Here is an 18537-nt window from a genome sequence, read left to right on the forward strand (position 1 = left end):
TCAGCTTAATTACTCCAGCCCCCATGAGTGGCAGTGCCTATGTTGGCAGGAGAAGCTTTCTCCACCAACATGCCAGTGCCTAAGTCTGCATAAATTGTGTCACTCAGGGAGGTGGCTAATACACACCCCTGACCAACATAATTTATGTTGACGTAAGCTGTAGTGTAGCCATAGCCACTCTGAGTACATTTCCCAGACCTGAGAAGAGCTCTGAGTAAGCTCAAAAGCTTGTCTCTCTCTCCAACAAAAGTTGGTTCAATAAAAGATATAACCTCTCCTGCCTTGTCCCTTTAATATCCTGGGACCAACACAACTATGACAACACTGTGTACTGCAGTTAAAGCTGTAGTAGGACGAGAGCATGAGACATAAGCCCTTGTATCAGAGGCATGGTATGAGGCAGGCCCAGCTCACAGAATCTGGCAAGAACAGGGCTGTTACAGAAATACACATTCCTAAGAAGTGCTAGGCACAAATGTGTTCACGCAAACACATCCTGATATCAAGTGGTGGCAGAACATCCTGATATCAAGGATGGTAGAAAAACATTTCCCAAAGATAACAGGAACACACTGACCACTTCTAAAAGATAAGGTCAAGATGGCAGTACATAACAGAGATGTTTTGGTCGAACCAACATGTACAAGGTGATGGGTGATAACTAGCCACGTTACGGGGGCAGTAATTAACTATGCCAGAGGCAGTATGCAACTTGTTTGTATCAGGGTATAAAAATGCATCTCAGAGGGAGTATCTCCGGCCAGCCGAGGGGAGAATGGAAAGTCCTGCCATTCACTGAGCTGCGTCTATTGTCACGGGCATACATGTCTCAGTATCCTGTAGAGTCTGTCAGGTTCTATTACCGAGCTTTGTCAACAATAAACCTGGCTGGGTGCCTTTGCACTTTAATGGATCTTGTGGTCATTGGGCGGTTTGCTCAAGGTCTGCTGTGCCAGCTGTCAGAACACACACACACAGCCAAATACCTAACAATAAAAGCAGCTAGGCAGAAATCTCTTTTTAAACATTTCTTCTCATTTCTCTCATACTGGATTTCATGAGCATGGACATGAGTAAACAAAATGAAAACAAACACTTAAAATACAACCAGGTCTAGACAACAAACCACTTGAAATCCATTTCTGAAAAATGTCAACTCAACTGCATTCCTCTCAAACAAGCAGATACTAGTTTGCTGTCCTGATATTAGTACGAAAAAAGGCTTTTATGCAGATTTAAAATTGTACATCATTTGAAGTAATGCATATAGAAACCCAGGGCCCTGTTATACAGAATATGAAGAGGAAAAATGCACTAAAGCCTGACCATGCTATTAGTCTGCCTGAACATATATTAATTGCTAAAGCAGTCATGCACACAAATCCTCTTCCGTATAATTACTACATACTACCTAGTGAATAAGTAAGAAAGATATATATATATATAAGAGTTCAGATGATTGCAGTGTGGTTAGTCCATTTCATCTGCTCCCTTCATTCTGCTCATGTCTAGTATCTTACGGAAAAACTAGCCAATACTCTAGAAATTCCACTAAAAGTTATTATCGGATATGTATTAAATTAAATATTGGAATAATGGTCCCAGCAAGATTCAGTGTTAAATTAAAGCAATTGGGGGAGCTGAGAAAAGAGGCTAGTGTAGTGTTTTCTACTGGAAGGAACAATGGCTCTGATCCTCAAGTCTGGCTGAACAGTGCTTCTTTGTTCAGTACCTATGCTACAGTGACTAGATTTCCCGATTTTATATGGACAGTCCTGATTTTTGGGTCTTTTTCTTATATAGGCTCCTATTACCCCCCATCTCCTGTCCTGATTTTTCACATTTGTTGTCTGGTCACCCTAACCTATGCTGAGGTATAGGAGTGGGGGAAGATTGCTCTACTATACATTTATGTTGTCACAGTCTTGAGCTACCAGTATCAGCTGACCAGCTCACAAGGGGCCATTGCTCTAAACAGGGGAGGGCTGAATTAGAGACAATCAGTGGCCAGAGGGACACTAGGACATGGGCTTCTCCATGGCTCCACCCCTGCAACCTCACCCCTGCATCTTGGCTCCACCACCACTTCTAGTGATCGTGGCAGGGGTCTCACCCAGATGAGGCCCTTTGGGGTTTTTTAATTTTCCCATTTCCTGGAAATTTATAGCGTTGTATTACAAAAAAATTTAAAAACAGGAAAAAACTGGAAAGAACGAAAATGAAGGGCAGCACTTGGGGTGGGGGAGGGGATGCCCAGTACTCATGGGGGCCAGGGGTGGGACGGACAGGGGCAGTCAGAGTGGGGCACCTGGTACACAAGTGACCAGATGAATGGGGTTGACCACTATTCACAGGGACCAATGACCAGGCTCCATGCTTTCTCATTCCTCCCACTGCAGAGGAAGGAAACAGGGCCAAGCTGAATGGCCAGGGTTAAAGGGAGAGTGGAAACCTGCAACCCATGAGCACTGATTTCCCTCTCCCCCCATTTCTGGACAGACCTCCCTCCTGTCCCTGATGGCCCTTAGCATGGACCTGTCCACGTCCCCTAAGAAAAATTCCTGGGCTCTGAAAAAGCCATAATTCAGGTGAAAACTGGTAAGTACCAATAACAAAGGACACTGCATACAGGTAAGGGCAGCCGCAGCAGCAGCTGCAGGGGCCTTCTACCCTTGTGATAGCAGGGATCCCTTCTTTACCCCTGGCAGGGATGGCAGCAGGCAAGTGTCTCCAATACTTACTGCAGCAGCTTGTATGAATCTGACTGGGTGGACTGGGCCTACTGAAGTCTCCTCCTCCTGCCATTCAAAGTGTCCTCTGCTGGATGGCATTGGTAGAACCTCATCAAAGCTGTGGAGTTAGCACCTCATTGGCAGGCTGTCTGCAGACTTCTCAGAATTAATTACACTTGTTTCACATTTTTGAGCTTTTCTTCCCAACCCTGAGGCTAGGAGGCTTACTTTGAAAATGAAAGCTGAGATTCACAAGCCAGGGCCTAGACATGAGCCTACCGTGCCTACGTCTTACGCCGGCCCCAGATAATTGCAGCACTCCAGCCAGACCTGGCCACTGGGAGGGTTAGTAAAAGGTGGTGCAGAGCAGGCTACACTGATGTGTCACCCCAAGAGATTCCCTATACTGAAGGAATCCTCATGATTTGGCCCAAGTCTGCAGACAGCCTGTCAGTGGGGTACTTACTCAAAGATCCTGGGACAATATTCTGGCCCTTTGTGCTATCAGTCCTGTAGGTCAGGATTTGGTCTGTGTTCCTTGCCTGAAAAAAAGATATCATCTGATTAAAAATAGGCAATTTTTCAACTCAGAAGTTAAATGCTGCTCAGCAGTGTATGTGAAATGAGTTTTATGGTCTCTGTGGTGTTCCCAGTAGACCACCTCAGAGAAAATGCCGTCATAGTCAGCACTCTTGTTGGTAATACCAGCAGAAAGACAAAGGACTATATGGACATTGAGACTGAACTATCCTGTCACCTTCAGAGGGGTTCCCTATAAATCAGGTCTCAGGTGCACATCAGCTGTAACTCCTGCAAATACTAACCTAGTGTAGACAAGGCTTTTCACTGTAAGAGCACTGGTCATACTTTATAATAAGGATCCCTTTATAAAGGCTTAATAGATGATTCATCAATTGTTATAGAGTCCAGCAGATTGTTTATGGCCATCTATATAACACCTTCTACTGATAAAGAGATTCCCGGGTTCGTATCCCAGACAACCCCCCATTTATGTGACAGCCACCTTCTTGACTGACACTGGAGACAGAACTGGATGCCTCCAGAGTGAAAAGCAAGGCAGACACAAGTAATTCCATTTTGCAGAGAAATCATGAAATTCTGACCACACAACATTTCAACAGAATTTTTTCAACTAGCTCCACTCTGTAGCTGAGAGCTGTAACAGAGTCGCATCCTCTGTGGATTGGGCATCGAGGGGAAAACGTAACACCCCCCCACCAATCTAAAATGCATAGTAATATCTGAAAGATGCCTATAATAACTACTAATCATTAACTAAACCTTTATCAACCATTTACCCTTAATAAAATGTGTGACCGGTACACCTTTCTAAAGAACTAGGTCAGTGTGCCTATAACAGGAAAGCCTCAAGCTGTCCCGGATGGTGAATAAAACCCCTCCCACATCTCAAACAACCAGGTTATTTTATATAGACAAAAAGAAAGCTGTGAGGTGTTTTGCAGGTGGGTCATACCAAGCACAAGTCCCCCACTCTAGCTGTTCAGAAGACCTGCCTGGCAGGTAAAAGCAGACATTTTATGTAGTCATGCAAGGCAACAGAGTCAAAGGATGGGGCTGAAAGATAGAGTCAGAGCAGAGAATTTGGTAGGAAACATAGGGCTAGCTTGGGAGGCAGATGCCAGGGTTACTCTGCTGCTACCTAACTGCTATTGCTGGTAATTGCTGTTTTCACAACTATTTTTGCATGTGCTAAAATGATTTTTTTATCAAATAGCACAAGCCATGGCACTTAATTTTCTTTCCAGAATTCTTCTGGACTCATGCAGGCTTCCTATAACTGAGTGCTTCTGGTTTTACATTTAATATGAAAGAATTATTTACAGAGACAGCATTTAATGAATTGATCTTCATTAGAGTAACTGAAGCAGGGCTTGAGCTAGATTAAGAATTAGAAAAGCTGAAGGTGCCAAGAAGCATGGCTTGGAATTTTCTCATCCAGGCTTCGGATGAGAGTTATGTGAATCCAAATGTTTATTTTGAAGGCACTGGAACATCTTCATATTGCAATCAGTGGTCAACTCCACTCCAAATGCAAATTTCATACCACTTCTCACGTATCCCATGAGGTTATAATTACCATGAACCAAACATCCATCCAGCAAGCACAGGGGAAGAGGATGAAAGAAGCACCTCTCTCCTGACTCCCTATTCAAGGCTGGTCAAAATCGCAGCCCCTGCGCTCAGGAGAATGCAGGGCCTGCCCTAATAGCACATTGCCCCAGGAAAGGTGATGAGGCCATACTTTCCCTCCCAGCCCACAGGTCTAAGGACATCAGGGCTGGTGCAACCCATTAGGCACCCTAGATGGTTGCCTAGGGGCGCTAGCATTTGGGGGGTGGCATTTTGGGTCCTTCGGTGGCAACCGTGGCGGCCGGATCTTCGGCAGCCCCGGTCGTCATCGGAATTTAGGCAGAGGGACCTGGGGCAAGGGGGCATGGGGAGGGCCTGCTGCAGCAATGGGGGGGGCATGGCACGCAAGGGAACCTCTCCCCGCCCCAGCTCACCTCTGCTCCACATCCTCCCCTGAGCACGCCGCCCCGCTCTGCTTTTCTCCCTCCCAGGCTTGTGGCGCCAATCAGTTGCTTGGTGCCACAAGCCTGGGAGACAGGAGAAGTGGCGCGGCGACAGCATGCTCAGGGAGGAGGCAGAGCAGAGGTGAGCTGGGGTGAGGAGTTGCTGCACGGCTCCCCAGGCCGGGGAGAGCTGCCATGTGAGGGGCGCCTCAGGGCAGGGGGGGCCAGAAAGCTGCCACAGGGCTGTGGGGGCGCAAGGTGGAGGTTTCACCTAGGGTGCGAAACATCCTTGCATCCGCTTTGAAGGGCATATTTCCTAAAAGACAACACAGCCTGAGCCACAATCCCCCTCAAGTTGCCCTTGTTGAGGTGAACTTCGTACTACTCCTGTGGTTAGATCTTTGGCTACGTGTGTGTTCCCTCTGTGTGCCACCCCAGCCCTGTGCAGACAGCTGGCACGGCAGATCTCTAGCGGAATGCCCAGTGATGACAAGATCGGTTAAGGGATGAAGGCACCCAGACAGGTTTATTGTTGACAAAGCATGGTACTAGTATCCTGCAGACTCTACTGGACCACTAATACACGTATGCCCATAACAAGATACTCCCTCTGAGATACTCTTTATACTCTGATACAAAGAAGTTAGTACTGCCTCTTTGATGTAGTAAGTTATTGCCCCCTGACGTCGCTAGTTATCACCCATCATCTTGTACATGTTGGTTTGATTAAAACATGTTTATTACATACTGTCATCCTAACCTTATCTTTTAGGAGAAGTCAGTGTGTTCCTATTATCCTTGGGAAATGTTTTTGTACAATCCTTGATATCGGGATATTTTGGTACCACTTGATATTGAGTTGTGTTTGTGGGAGCACTCTGTGGTTAGCATTTCTTAGGAATGTGTATTTCTGCAATATCAGCCCTGTTCCTGCCAAATTGTGTGAGCAGGTCCTGCTTCATATCAGGCCTCTGATACAAAGGCTTATATCTCAGGGTCTCTTCCTACTGCAGCCCCTTAATTAGGGCTGTGCATCTCTGTCACAGTCTAGGCCAGGGATAGTCAATAGGCAGACCAAGGGCCAAGTCTAGACCACCAGATACTTTGGAAGGGACCCCAACATCTTTTTATTTACTTATTATTATCATTATTGTTGGGGTTTTTTTATTATTATTTTCTCTGGAGTCTGGAATTTGATCAAGACATTTGGGCCTTAATGAAAAATAGACAACGCCTGGTCTATGCCATAGTGAGAACACACTGCGACTGGGAAAGCAGCCAGAAGCTCATTGTTCCATTCCATATAGGTTCTTATAGCATCCATTCCACATGTACCACACTGTTCCATTCCATATAGGTTCTTATAGCATGCTTATCACCATAGTATCTGAGCACCTTCCAGTAATGACTACACATCTGGTATGTGTTATTTGTTCCCTCATCCTCTTCCCAGAGGAAGAAGTGAGAGCGGTCAATGGTCTTGTTCAGGTAGAGGTTGTTTGGTTTGTCCTTTATTATACCTGCTGCTATGTATTTAAATAGAGAAGGCAAAGGCAAAGAAATGCGTTTTGCACTTGGAGTGGAAAGTCGTGAGATTTGAGATGGTTTCTAGTTCCTAGAGGAGTTCATTCCACAGGCTTGGACTGCCCCTGGAGACAAGTTGGACTGCCCCTGCAGACAAGTTAAAAGTTCCATTGTACTGCAGGAGCGAAGTTGTCAAGCATGGTCTTCATCCTGGAAGAGCTTTAAATAGTCTGTAAGGTACCCTGAGCTGGGAGCCCAGATCATGGAACTCTTGAAGAAAAGGACTGAAACACTGAATTTAATTAGAAATTCTGTGGGAAGCCGGTGCCGAGAGCAGAGTGTCAGATGTGCTAGCTGGTGTTGCTGAGGAAATGTCCTGTAACATTTTGTACTTTGCAGTTTCCGAAGCGCCGTAGGTTTCATGCCCAGGTATATCACATGCCAGCACCACAGTTTCCAGGTTCCAACTACTGCTGCCACACTCATTGCAGACTCATGGGATCCCTGTCATTGGGAGGCGGGCAGGCAGGAATTGCCCACGTGTCATGCCTCACCCTAGAAAATACATTTCTTCCATTGTAAGTGTAAGATGCTGGAGACATACCGCTCTTACATCTCTCCCTGATTAAGGAGAAGAACCACAGGGAGGACGGTTCCCTGGAGAATAGCAAAGTCTATTAAAAATGCCTTTTTAATACATTTGCCTTCAATTAATTTCCCTTCCCCAATTACTTGGAGAAAGTATTTCATAATTGTGAATCTGGAGGCTGAACACCTGGGCCTATTTTTCCTGCCACAGAAGAGCATTACCTCCCTGGCTGAAGAAAATTAGATTCCAAACTTACTCCTACAGATTCATCCATTCCTTTTTAGAGTAAAACAGAATTGGGCAAAATGTGCCCCAACACTGAGTCCAAATGCCCAGACTCAGACTGCAGCATGCTTAACTTTAATTAAAATATGGATAAGAATGTTGTTGTTTAATCCAGATATAACAAACTAAACAAACCTTCTGGTTATGAAGGATTCAACCCAGCAACTATGAATTACCAACCAAAACAGCATTCCAGACACAGTAACATAAATAACTATATAATAAAAGCATGTTTAGAGAAAACTATAAAAGAATTATTTTGCTTTAGATTCACAGTCCCACTGTGACAAAGTCACCAATATAGGACTATGTGGAATTAACCTGCGAACCAATCCATTATATTATTAGTGCCCTGAGTACAAAATCTGCAACTAATTCAGGAAGGAAATAATAAGAGAAGGTAATAGGCCTCACAAAGCTTAAGCAAACCTCACAAACTGTTTTAGCCTATCCACTAGCTGAATGAATATCTCTCTTCCTCTCCCCCACTGCCCCCCCCCTCTATAGACACACACACACACACACACACACACACACACACACACACACACACACACACACACACGGATAACTAAAGCAGTGTTTGATTACACCAGGATCTTTCATGATTATGTAATGTTCTTAATCATAGACTCATATAAGATTAGGGTTGGAAGAGACCTCCAGAGGTCATCCAGTCCAACCCCCTGCTCAAAGCAACCCTAACTAAATAATCTCAGCCAGGGCTTTGTCAAACTGGGCCTTAAAAGCCTCTAAGGATGGAGATTCCACCACCTCCCTAGGTAATCCATTCCAGTGCTTTATCACCCTCCTATTTTCCTAGGAAATATCCATTCTAGACCTCCCCCACTGCAACTTGAGACCATTACTCCTTGTTCTGTCATCTGAGAACAGTCTAGATCGATCCTCTTTCGAACCCTCCTTCAGGTAATTGAAGGCTGCTACCAAATCCCCCCTCATTCTTCACTTGTGCGGACTAAATAAACCCAGTTCCCTCAGCCTCTCCTCATAAGTCATGTGAACCTGCCCCCTAATCATTTTTATTGCCCTCAGCTGGACTCTCTCCAATTTGTCCATAACCTTTCTGTAGTGGGGGGCCCAAAACTGGATACAAAACTCCAGATGTGGCTTCATCAGTGCCAAATAGAGGGGAATAATCACTTCCCTTAATCTGATGGCAATGCTCCTACTAATACAGCCCAATATACCCTTAGCTTTCTTGTCAACAAGGGCACACTGTTGACTCATATCCAGCTTCTCATCCACTCTAATCCACAGGTCCTTTTCTGCAGAACTGCCGGATAGCCAGTTAGTCCCTAGCCTGTAGCAGTGATAATGGCCAATGGCTCTGCAATCACATCAGCCAACTCCCTAAGCACCCTCGGATGCAGTGCATCCAGCCCCATGGACTTGTGCATGCCCAGCTTTTCTAAATAGTCCTTAACCTGTTCTTTCACCACTGAGGGCTGCTCATCTCTTCCCCATACTTGTGCTACCCAGTGCAGCAGTCTGGGTGCTGACCTTGTTTACGCAAAAAAAAGTCATTGGGTACTTCAGCTTTTTCCACATCATCTGTCACTAGGTTGCCTCCCCCATTCAGTAAGGGTCCCGCACTTTCCCTGACCTTCCTGTGCAGGATAAAGTCACTGGGTGAAATCCTGACCACACTGAAGTCAATGACCAAACCACTGACTTTAGTAAGTCCAGGATTTCACCTACTAAGTCAAATTCTGCTCTCATGTACATGCTGACCACTAGACGAATGACAATCTCCCATGGGAACAGAACTTCACAGAAAGTGGTTCAGGCATCAGCCACTGCTTTGAAATTCCCCATCCACCAATCAGCAGAGATGGCTGGCAGTGGCTCGGTGGCACCTTTCTCTTGAAAAGCAGGATCAGCTGGAGAAGCCCTTGTGAACGCAAATCACAGTCCCCTAGAGTAATAATCCAAAACATTTCAGTAGCAATGAACTGTAGTGTTTTAAACATTGTAGTGTAAAGGGAGAAGAATGGAAGATTAATGGATACCAACAAATACTAAACAGTCTTATTCTACTCTTATTTGATTTCAATGAAGTTAATCTGCACTCAACCAGGTGTAAATCAATCTACTTATATGGCCCCCATTACCACAGTATTTAAGCGCCTCACAGCCCCACTGTGAGGTAAAGAGGTATCATCCCCATTTTACAAGAGGGAAACTGAGGCATAGAGCACCTAAGTGACAGTCAGTAGCAGGGCAGGGTCTTCAGCTCAGATTTCCCTACAATTAGGCTTGTGCCCTAACCACTGAACCATTCTCCTCACTAACTGAGAGCAGAATTTGGAGTCGAAATCCCAGAATGGCAATGGCTCTTCGAACTGGTGAAAAACAAGAAAAGGAAAAGGAGAAAGAAGCCATTTTATTTTGCAGCGTCTGCCCCATGTCTATCACATGGAAGAACTGGTGGCCTCCCAACACCATGGACTGGCAACAGATTGTAACTGAAATATGCTCTTTTACTGAATCTGAAATATTTGACGTATACTGCTGTTTTGAAGGGGCATTAGCCTGCCATGTAGAAGGCCTAGATTCAAGTCCTTACTTGGCCTTTTACAGAGAAACCTGAGATGTAAAGCTCTCCTCGGGCAACTCATTTGCAGCCCTTCCCAAATAAAAAAGCTCAGGTTTCAATCAAAAACCGACATTTGGACACCAAAAACATTTGAAAGGTTTTGTTTGTGTTCCCTGCAGAATCAAAACAAATGTTTTGTTTGTTTTTCCTGCAGAATCAAAACAAATGTTTCTAAAGTTGCTGCAAAATGGATTTGTCTTCCTCTAGTCAGCTCTATTCTGACCCATTGGAGACAATGGGAGTTTTGCCATTGACTTCCCTGGGGTCAGGGTTTCACTTATACAGGTTAAAAAGATTTATGTCTATTTTAATACAGTAAATATATGAATGTTATTCAGTTCAAAGGTTGCCACATTGCATAACAATCATTTGAAAGAGAGGTTTTAAAGCCCCAATGTACATAATCAATGTTCACAGACAGTATTACACAGGTTTCAATGAAGACATTGCTAACAATTAGGCCAAGGGAGAAGTTAAGGAAATCAGTTGCAGAGCTGGGAATAGAACCCAGGTTATCTGATTACCAAGTCCAGTGCCTGAACAATAAGAATATTCTTCCTCTCTCATTAAGATTGCAAAATTTTCAAGATTGCCACCCAAATTGTGCATGGCAATGAAGAAGATAAACATGCAGTTTAGCCAGTCACTTTTGAAAATGAGGCCTAAAGGCTCCAAACTCTGTATTTAGGCAACTGAATAAATGACCTGATTTTCAAACGTACTGAGCACCCAGTAACTTCCCTCGATTTCAGTGGGAGCTGCTGTGCTTAGCACTTTTGAATATCAGGCCACTTATTTAGGAGCCTATATAAAGATTCAGGGTCAGGATTTGTCAAAAGTAACTAATGATTTTTAGAGGGGAGGTGTGATGGGTTCCCCCGGGATGCCACCTGGAATTGGTATATCACTGAGCCCCGAAGACCCACCAGCCTGAGCTTCCTTCTACACCGTATTGCTGTGACAAGCTGCAAAGCCCGTTCTAGCCTGCACTTTCACCAGCATACATACAGTTAGGGACACACCCAGTCACATGCATGCAGGTTCTCTGACCAGCCCCTGCATGGGAAGGCTCCAACTTCTCAGGCATGCACTCCCTCTGGAGTAAAAACCCAAAATTATACCATCTTGCACTGCACAGGGAACTGTACAGTGTAATCTCATAAAATCTTCCCTCCCTCAATGTGGAGAGAAATATGCAACAACTTTCTGCCCCGAGTTATGATTTCCACACACTAGTTTAGATAAAGCAAAAACACATTTATTAATTACAAATGATAGATTTTAAGTGATTATAAGGGATAGCAAACAGACTAAAGCAGATTACCTAGCAAACAAACCAAAACCGGAAACTAAGCTTAATATAATAAATTGATTAGATATGAATAGCAGATACTCACCCTAAGTAATGATACAAGAAGGTTACAGGTTCTTAAGGGACAAGTTGCACTTGCTTACAGCTTGGCATCCCCAGATGTTCCATTCACAGGTTAAAAATCCCTTTAGTCTGGATCCCGCACTTTCCTCATTTCAGTTTTTGTTCCTCATGTGTTTCCAGGAGTCTTCTTGGGTGGAGAGTAGGTGACGAACCTGGATGATGTCACTCCCCTGCCTTTTATACATCTTTTGCATATGGCAGGAACCCTTTGTTTCAAAGTTTGGTTCCAATGCCAGTCAGTGGAAAATACTGACATCACAAGATGGAGTCCAGCACTAGGTGACCTGGTCACTTGTCCCTGTACAGTCACAGCAGCCATCCTCCACTGGCTGTTTGGAGTGTTCACAGAAAGGCTCACCAGGTGGGAGATGAGCTTCTCCCAAGACCTATTGTTTCTTCCTAATGGCTCATTAACCTGAATGGGCCCTTCCCAGCCAGCCATCTAGACTGAGAGAATTTTTCCTAGTGGGCATTACTCAGGAATAGTTACATGTGAAATAGATACATAGTCAATATTCATTACTTTGGATACAAAAATGATACATGCATACAAACAGGATAATCAGATTCAGCAAAGCATAATCTTTCCAATGACATCTCACATGACTTATCCTGCATAAAATACATAATAATTATGATATAATTATATCATACTAATATCACTAAGAAGAAAATGGGGTGCAGTGTCACAGGAGGTTCTCAGCACTTTTTGAAAATTGCACCATTTTAAGGTGTCTCAAGTTGGGCACCTAAAAAATGCAGCACCCCAAATCAGTGGTCCCCTATGAAAATCTTGGCCTTGGAGCCAAATTTTAGATTTCCACTTTTCAAAATCTCATCCCTTATTTGTAGAGCACTTAAGAGCTTTTTGCATTTTCCTAAGCACAGTAAGGTCAAGTATCATTACATCAGAGACTGGACTATTCTAGGATTAATATCTACTACCCATCCCTTGAATTACCCAGCCATTTCTTGGTTTAGTTTGCATTAGACAGTTTGTAACCCTCACAAGAAAAGAATCAAGGATGGATTGCATTGACTGAAATTATTTAGCACAGCTGTAATATGTGCCCACACAAATCAAAATGTCATTGTGTCAAGAGTTGTTCGTTCACTCCAGTCAAACAGCACTAGGCAATATTTTCCAGCTATCGAGATGCTAAAAGTAACCTATAATTAATGATGATAGAAATTGTAAGAAACTTTAAATGCTTATTTCACTGCGGGTTACTCCATTTTCTGTCTTGCACAGCTGGTGTTGTCTACATCTAGGGTAATGGATGGGGTGCTGTATGTAGTCCTATTTCAAATGCATGAAACTAAACACAGCTAGAAAGCTATAAAAATCTGGTAGAAGAATAATGAGGAAACAGAAGGAAGACAAGCAGCTTACAAAGGCACCAGTAAGAAAGCACTTAAACACATGCTTAATTTTAACCATATGCCTTGGTCCTGTTGACTTCAATGGAACTTAAGCATGAGCTTAAAGTTAAGTATCTGTTTAAGTGCTTTCCTGAATTAGAGCCAAAGTGGCTAAGACCTCAACCCTGAAAAGACTGGAATAGTTGCACAATTTTATATCTGTAAGAAGTCATTGGGACAACTCACATGCCTACACGTATCCAGGATCAGGACATCACTGTGTTCATTTAATTAATAGAGTAACATTTTGTTCAGTAAGAAATAGCTCCAGACCATCAGCTAGTGTAAATCAACCAAGCTTCATTGGTCCCAGGGTTTAAATGTGTGATAAGCAGCCATTTCATCTGAGTTCGGATTGGAGATTCTAAAACTGCTAAAGGTACGTGCAAGAGTTTAGCTCCGGGTAGGCAAGAGGTGTCTCAGGCCCAATAGGGGATAAGATATTAATAAAACCCTTGTTTACTGTTATAATATTAAACAGTTAAGTGTGGTCCAGGGGTGTTGTGTCTAATTATTGCTACCTTACTCCTGTTGTAACAACCACCATTGCAAATCTTTTAAACCTTTAGTTAAAGATACAGGGAAAGGAGGAAAATCAGTTAAAGCATTTGACATGTAAAGTATTAAGTAAGGCTTTGATTTTAACAATATTCTTGTTCTCTTTGCTGTTAATTGTAGGGAGCTTCTAGTAAGAAAAAGGCCCCTATTTGACAGTCTTTTAGATGGTAGTAAAGATAGTATTAATTGTCCTTTTGGGGAAAAGAAAGGAAGGTGAGTTGGGATGGTCTAGAGCAGTGGTTCCCAAACTTGTTCTTCTGCTTGTGCAGGGAAAGCCCCTGGCAGGCCGGGCCTGTTTATTTACCTACCTTGTCCACAGGTTCAGCCAATTGCAGCTCCCAGTGGCCGCGGTTCGCTGCTGGGAGCGGTGCGGGCCGAGGGACGTACTGGCCGCTGCTTCCAGCAGCTCCCATTGGCCTGGAGCAGCAAACCGCAGCCACTGGGAGCCATGATCGGCCAAACCTGCAGACATAGCAGGTAAACAAACTGGCCCGGCCCACCAGGGGCTTTCCCTGCACAAGCAGCAGAACAAGTTTGGGAACCACTGGTCTAGAGTTGCTGTTATTAAAGTCAAATCCTGTTTTCTTTAAGACAAACACCAAAGGGGACAGAAAGGAATAGCAGAGAGAGAAAATTCTGCTTCAGTCTCTAGCTGTGACTCTTAATTGCATTCTCCCTAATGGAGAATCACAGGCACAGCACATGGTCAATTAGCCATGCTACAACCTGCAAATGTACCAGTGTTGGCTTGTTTAGGAGACTGCTTTTACTTGCTTCTCTGATCATGGGTTCACAGCAGTGCTGCAAAAGATGGAGTTGTCTTAGCCATCTTATGAAACTACAGGCAAAAATGGAGAGAAAGGAAAGAGAAGAAATAAGGTGGGGAAGGAACAGGACACATAAGGGAGGAGTTAACAGTAGGAATGAAGTCCCACATTCCAGGTGTTGTTAAGAACTTTGCCACTTCCACCAGCTTTGGCTATATAATGGATTCCCTCTCTCTGGCCCAGTCTGGTCATGATGGATCTCAAGGTGCCAAGAGATGTTGAGGGTAGCAGATGTGATGGTGAACCTTATTCCTTTCCATTCACTCATCCCCTGCTCCCTTTTAGGGACACTGTATGAAGGAAGAAAATATGATGGCCCTGACCCAGCGCCCTTTCTATATGTATTCATCACTATGGTAACTGAGAGCCTTCAAAATTAAGCCCAAGCACACAGTGCAAACATCCAATTATTATTACCAACTCCCTCCATTGACTTGTTTGCTCACCTCCTCGTTACATCTTTGGGCTGATTATGGCTCCTACATGCTGTTTCTGTGGTGTATGAGGAGAATTCCTTGAGTGCAGAAGCAGTGTAGGGCCAATGGAAGAGGCCCAGTGCTGTCCCCTACTTACGGGCACTGGTACAGAGGGCATGCCGGGATGGATCTGGGGGCAGAACAGGCATACCTGTAGTGCTGAGTATTGTGGGGATTCTGGGCAGCCATTTGGCCCATAGGCAACTCTCAGCAGGTTGCCATATGTTAGATCAGCCACTGAGGCTGATTTAACTCAAGCCAGTAGCCATTTCAGCCCCCCACAGCAGCTCAAAATCCAGAGGGTGCAAAGGTGGCATTAAAGGGCCCCCCACTATTATGCTGTGCTGTGCTGTGCTGTTCTGTTCTCCTACCTTGACTTTTAGGTCCAACGGCTGAAATACATACACATACACGTGAGTAAGATTGCTGACTTCAATGGCACCTTGATGTCAAGGGTACTCTATTCAAGTGAAGTCATGCAGATGAGTAAGTGTTTGCCAGACTGGAGCCATAGATTGTAAGCTCTTTGGGGCAGGGACTAGGCTGTCTTTTACTGTATGTCTGTGGATTACCTACTACAATGGGGCCCTGACCTGATTAGAGTACAATATAATAAACATTAATAAACAAACAAATTACATCTTCTGTTGTCCTGTCCCCTGCTCTCCCATCTCTTTTCACAAACAGCTAGGGGCTGTTATTGCTGTATTTATTCACTGCAGGCAAGCTATTACAAAGGAGGGTTTCGTATTAATTCTGAAGGCAGTATTGGTTTGTGGTCATTCAGTCTTAACACCTGTGGAAGAGAGTTCCAGAGCTGTAGGTCAGATGATGAGATCTCACACTGAGTCTCGCTCTCCTGCTTCCCATAGTCTGTCTTGCGCCTGATAGCACTATTGGACTTGTGCATCACGCCTACATAATTTCCAACACGCAACTGAAATCAGCCCAGCTGTGCCTCACTCATCAGGGAGCCTGGCTGCAGAATTTAGGTTTAATGTTCCCTATGGCATAGAACACAAGTCCTTGAGCTTTATATACCAAGGCGAGTAACAAAAGTAATCAAATTTGAAAATACAAAACCAACAAGCCCAGAAAGATCTATTAATCTAAATTATAGGACAGACCAAACTTTAAAATACTATAAAAGTAACTGGAAGCTGACTTCTCTGAGCAAAAGTCAATGGAAAAAAGATATAAGCATGTCAGGAAAAGTGACGAAACTATCTTATACATCATTCCTTTTCATCCAAGACTTAGGCAATGAATCTGACCACTTCACAAAACAAGACAGAGAGTACTAGGGTTGCTCTTATTTCATTGTCTCAATAGAGCTATTCGACCATTCTTCTCAAATTTGCACCATCATCCCAATACTCTGCCTTTCAACAGTCCCAGAAAGTCCATCTTTGTTCTTGTATGAGAGGCTAGTCCTCAGAAATTAATCCTCCCATGTGCAACCCTTCTGCCTGCAGTGGTCAGCAACAATAAGGGCCAGTTCAGATTGCTGGGGGCAGGGTCCTTCTTAAAAGTAACACCCACCACTGGCTCAAGTCCTCACCCAGAATTTCTGGGATCAATACTTTCTCTGGGTGCCTTAACAGGCAATACTTCCCCACTCACAGGCACTGAGTAAGTATGAAACCAGGAAAACATTATTAGGAGGAAAGAGAACAGCATAAATTTGGGAAAACACAGCAACAATCTATCTAAATGAATAATAAATAAGCAGTCCCTCATGATACATTAACTTGGTTCCCCACTTGTCAGTGTGGCTATCCAGTAGGCAAATATCCCTTCACCATGTCACTTGCCCCTCCCATACCCACTAAACCCCACTCACAGTTTGGTGTCAGTGGGAAACAGTCTCAGAATCCTGAAGCTCACTCACTCAGGCCTTTTTCCAGTTCCTTGAGAAGGGCAGCCTGGTTCTCTCCTGAGACTACCACCTAACATGATTTCAGCTTTATTTAGTGGCCATGTAGAAAGGACTGCTAGCATCTATTCAGCTCTGCAGCTTTCAGCAAAAAACCTTAACATTACATCCCATTGACAAGTCTTCCCAGTAGTACAAGACCCTCAGTACAGAACAACTAGGAACATTTAGGACCTTTAAACAGAATCCCTGCCACTGGAGAAATACTCCTTGCTACACTCTCCTTTCAGTTCCACTGCCCAACCATTCTGAGGTGGTGTACAGTTATAGTGACTCCCAAACTGTTACTGCAGGGATTCTGGGTAAAAAGGTTATGCAAATGAAACCAGCTCTGTTGCTATACTTCTTCCTGTTCAGCAATAGGGTTCAGAGAGCTCATTCCCTTCTGGAGTTTCTGTTCACCTTGAGCTTTGGGTAAATATGCAGATAAAGCAACTCTGTGGCCATTCTTCTCCCTGTTCACCAAGAGATGGGAGCAGAGAGCTCCTTACCCTCTAGAAATTCAGGCCACAGGGCTTACATCAGCATGGCTCATAAAAAAGAATGCCAATTCTTGCCTGTTATTGTGAGACGTGTGAAAGTTTTGAAACCAATACAAAAGCAAAATTAGGGCAAATGATTTCACAGGAAGCCACATATCCAATTTCGGCTTAAAATGCAAATATACCCGATTACATATTTCTTATATTTTCATGGGTAGACAGAAACAATCTTGTAGCCACCATTACTTTGTAGTTCTCATGTATCTCTAACCCAGCTGTACCAAGAACAAGAGTGACTTTTTCTAGTGTACATCCCTAAATCAGTTTTCTATAACTTCTTAAAGCCAATTACACTTTTACCATCAACGTCATTATAACCATTTGGATTATGGGTTCTGCAATGTTGATAAACCAGGTTCCAATTCTTGCCAAGTTTGTATCTGCTGAGCACTGACAAATTCAAACCAAACCAGCTCAGCTATATGTTAATATTGTTCAAGGTAGACATTATACTTGTAAGGATGTGTTTCGTGTTTAGACTCTATAAAATACTTGTAAATTGCTGCATGAGTTAATCTTACTTGTAATGTCTATATTCCATGCTACAAGGTAAAATGTGTTTGCTTTATAATTGTAAAAATGCCTGCTCTGAACCTGTGAACTCATATAGGAAAAGAGACTCCACCTACGCATCCAGGAGGGCTATCAAAATTAAGTGAGCCATTGTAGGACAAGTATCAGAGGGGTAGCCGTGTTAGTCTGGATCTGTAAAAGCAGCAAAGAGTTCTGTGGCACCTTATAGACTAACAAATGTATTGGAGCATGAGCTTTCGTGGGTGAATACCCACTTCGTCGGGTGCTTCTATTGTAGGACAAAAGCTTTGTTGACTGCCCCCCCACCATGGAGAAGTAAGCGCAGAAGGCCTCATTCCATTCGTTGGAGTGCTACAAGAGGGAAATAAAGATAGTTGCCAATGAAGATTTTGGACTCTTACAAGGTCTGGAGCTAAGAAACAAAAATCAGAGATCCCCAGAGTCAACCTGCGTTAGCCTGAAAGAGACATTTAATGCTGACAGATTACTACACCTCTTCACCTTC

The sequence above is a fragment of the Gopherus evgoodei genome, chromosome 7 (assembly GCF_007399415.2).
Source record: "Gopherus evgoodei ecotype Sinaloan lineage chromosome 7, rGopEvg1_v1.p, whole genome shotgun sequence".
Taxonomy (NCBI): Eukaryota; Metazoa; Chordata; order Testudines; family Testudinidae; genus Gopherus; species Gopherus evgoodei.